Source organism: Pteropus medius, unplaced genomic scaffold (assembly GCF_902729225.1).
Source record: "Pteropus medius unplaced genomic scaffold, Ma_sr-lr_union100, whole genome shotgun sequence".
Lineage (NCBI taxonomy): Eukaryota > Metazoa > Chordata > Mammalia > Chiroptera > Pteropodidae > Pteropus > Pteropus medius.
In genome coordinates, this window is record NW_024352786.1 from 3,572,406 (window position 1) to 3,576,665 (window position 4,260).

Here is a 4,260-nt window from a genome sequence, read left to right on the forward strand (position 1 = left end):
TGAATGTGCAAAAGCAGAAAAAGTTATAGGAAATTGCTTCACATTGAAGTATGACAGACAAAATTTTAGGTTCTGGGAATAAATTCCTAAAATATGAATTTTCAGAGTCTGACGAATTAGGAATATTATTTGATTTTGTAGGGAAATCATCCTAGAAACCCAGACAAATGATAATTATTTCACTAATTCATATATAGAAATCTAGTCCTACTCCACGTTAGGCTTTGCACTTTGACTCTCTATCTCTCTATTTACCTATCTATATTTTTTTCTATATATATTTCACAACATACATATACGCACACTCATTCTCATTCACATACACTCATACACGCGTTCACACCTGCATAGTAAACATCACTTAAAATGAATCATGGTACTATAATATGTGTCATTCTATCAGGCTGAAAAGAGTGTTTGGTCAGAACATTTATTTGCCATCATGCTGACAGCAAAATGCCTAATTGTTTTCCTACTTTGATTCTTCATGAGTTATATAAAGGCCAAAAGGAATTAGGGCAGAAATGTTTTGAGCAACCTGAAATTAGCAGGCCTGACTGCATATTCTAGGTAAATTCCCAAAATGCTAACAATCAGGGCCTCTGGCTCCTCTCATTGGGACTCTGTGCTGTAATCATACCCCTCACACCCAGTTATCCGTAAACATCTCCTTGCACCAGGTCTTTGCAACCTCTGAGATTTTTACCAACTACCATGAGATGTGCCAGTTTTTTCTTTGTTACAATTTTCTCTCTGTTTTTCTGTTGGAGACACATGATTTCTGGCATAATTTTGCAAGTCTTTTTCTTTCTATCTTCAGCCACATTTCACCATCTCCTCTGAAGACTGCATCTTTATGAAGTTCTTGTTAACATACTCTATTGCCTGGTTAATTGTAGACTTAAAAAACATAGAGAAATAGTCCAATTACAGAATGTTTAATACAAAATTAAATGAATCACTTCCTCATTCACACTGCAACGCTTAGCAGTTTGTTTGAGCCACATGTGCTTTGACAGAAATCTGCTGACCTGTATGTTAGGCAGATAGACCATTTGCACCTGGAAACTAAATTGATTATGCCTCTGAATCAAAAGAGTAAATTCAGAACATATTACTGTTCAAGACAAGATATAAAGAAGCCTACCCAGAACGAAACTGAATTGCAATTTTAAAAATCACTAAATAAATGAAATTCATTTTAGTAAATCACTGAACTTCAAAATCATCTAAGCCATGATCTTAGCTTTGGGTAAGCCCGCATCCCAGGTGGATAAGCTAATATTTTTTTCAAGTTAGGTTATCCCACAATTTTGAATCACTTTATTTGATGTCTTAATTGTATTGTTTAAAAACTTTCACCATAGCAGATATACAGAAATCTATTTTGAAGCAGTACACAAAGAAGTTTCTAGTTCTACAAGAAACATTTAAAATTATGAATTAATTTTAAACAAACTCCCACCCCTGGGGTAATGAACTAGATTGGGATAATAAAGATGAGCTAATGTACAAAATATTACCTCTTATTCTTCTGTGAAAACCAATTTTTTTAAAGCTTAGAAATTCCAAATCAGTATTCTAATATTAGTCCAAGGGAATACAGTGAACAGTCTTTCTTCACATTCTTAGCCCACCAGTGGCCACTGAAGAGGAAATGTTCTTATGGGCCCCACCACCACAAAGAGGGGGAAATGACAGCTCATACTGATCCAACCCTCACTGCCTTCTTGACTGGGACAGTGCCTAGAGCACAGGAAGTCCTCTAATCTAATGAAATCAGAAACACGGGGTGTGTCCTATAATTGTCTGTATCCAAGAGGTTAAACCGTATTAAAGTGTAGAAGACATTTGACGTTTATGAACTATAACAGTCTATTATTAACAGCAAATGTGTGAGATAGTATCATTTCCAAGCCTCTTTTTCCTTTTTTAAATGTTTTATTTATGAAATAGAAAAATGGGTTTTCAATTATTCTAATCATCATTTAAAAATTTCCAAAATTGAGTTTTTTCCTCCTGCAGCTGTGATGCTTTTCAGATGCTTCTTTGATGTCATTTACAAGGAGATGAGGTTTTCATGTGAATAATGACCCTCAATGTTCTCTGGTATCATACAAACCTGGTGGCTGTCCTTTCTCTGAATTGCCCTAACACTTTGCTACAAATCAACAGGTACCTTGAGGGTAGAGGCTGCATCCTCAGTACTTAGCCTAAAGTCTAAAATAGTAAATATTAAATAAAATTGCTAAATAAGCAAATGAATGCATTTGTAGCTTTTTCCAGTATTATGCTTATTTATATTCATGACATTTCTGAGACTATACTATGTTCTCTAATTACATTTATCATTTCCTCTTATTATAGACATGTGACTTGCTTAAAACAGAAATGAAAATACAGAAAACCACAGATATATAATTGCCTATAATACCATCACCCACAATGACATAAATGTTTTTATAAACATTTAACATGTATTTACTTTGAGAATTTTCAGTATATCTTTAAATCATACATTTTCTTTTAAAATTATTTTTTGCATATTACTTTGAGCCTGCTTGTTTTTCACTTAGAAACATATGGTGTATATATCCCACATTAGCAAATATCAATCTGCAAAATCATTTAATGGTTAATTAGCATTTCATCATATGGCTGTTCATACTTCTTTATACACACTATATAAATAAATACAGTGGGCATGCATGTGTTCTTGCCCATTATCTTCTTACAGGCAAGATAAACAATGCTTTGTACTTACTATGTATTCAGTTAGTGTAGCTCAATTGTAAAAAAAAAAAAAAAAAAGGTTACATTAGTGATTTGCAACATAAGAGGGGATAAACTGGTGGATTTTATAAATCTGATACTGATACTCTTTTTCACAAAACTTTGTAAATCTGATACTGATACTCTCACCAAAAGTTGAATTCATGACTCCACTAGGAACTGTTATCTCATGATATTCAGAACTGTGCAACTCAGATTGAAATGCAAATTTCATAATATTTTTCCCTAATAGGGTCTTAATAGGGTTAAAGTTTGATAAATATTAGATCTCACATTAAGGCACCATTCCATAATGTAGAGTACTCAGCAGTATCCTTAACAACCATGATTCTTTAAATATATTTTAATTTCAACATTCTTTGGAATTGTTGATGGTTTATTATGACAAAATGAAGACAACTTAAGGAAGATAATTGACAAATTGGTTCTAACCAAGATGATGGAGAATCAGCTTTATATTCTGCTTTTCTGACAAGGTTGTATCTCGAAGAAAAATGATGCAAGATACTGTTTCTATGTTATCCATTTGAAGAAAAGGATTATGTCAAGCATTTGAAGTAAAAAGAATGTTACCCCCAGGTTTGAAATAATTGAATCTAGTAAAATAAGGAATTTGAATACATATATTGGTCAATTCGACAGAAAACAAAATACTATAAAAAAAATTAAAATCATTTCAAATTAGCAGGATTTTAGTACTGTTTTATTTTTTGTTAGTTAACATGACATAGCATGACACAACTGAATGCAGTCAAAACTTACCCCTGTGTACAAAACAATGATATCATTTTTTCATGCATGAGAAAATTCGTATAGGTTATCTAATTAACACTAATTAAAATTCTATTTTTTAAATATATTCTGAATTACCGGGTAAGTATAACTGATAGTCAAGTCACAATAGTCCTGGGAACAGAGATATAGCTTAAGGAAAAGATGCTGTCTATGGCCATGCTACCCTAAATAAGCCCGATCCCATCTGATCTCAGAAGCTAAGCAGGGTTGGGCCTGGTTAGTACTTGGATGGGAGACCACCTAGGAAGATCAGGTGCTGTAGGCATAAAAAAATAAGAGATTGTAAGCTGACAAGGTCCTTGCAATCTGTGAGGTCAACCAAGGGTTGCCTCGCCTAAAAAATAAAAAAATAAAAATAAAAGCCAAAGATGCTAAGAAATCTGTTGGCCACCTTAACGAAAAATTTATAAAGACAGAATAGAAAAATAGACACAAGGAAAAATATTTTACTCTCTATAGAAGTGTGAATGATGGGTGAGTAGAAAGGAGATGAAGAGAGAGAAAAAAAATCAAACTTGAGGAATAAGTCATGACATTAAGATCAACGAAGTTAGAAGATAAAAGAAATATTGTTTATTGTTAGTTTTTCTATAAGAAACTAAGAAAAAAATGTATAAAAAGGTGACTGACATCTGCGTTCAAACTAATATCGTGTAAATATGCTGACTGTCC

The 4,260-nt window shown here is 32.9% G+C and overlaps 1 pseudogene; it reads left to right on the forward strand.

Moving 5' to 3' along the window:
- Positions 1-3,734: 3,734 nt before the first annotated feature.
- Positions 3,735-3,853, forward strand: LOC120591363 (uncharacterized; annotated as a pseudogene).
- The last annotated feature ends 407 nt before the right edge of the window (positions 3,854-4,260 follow it).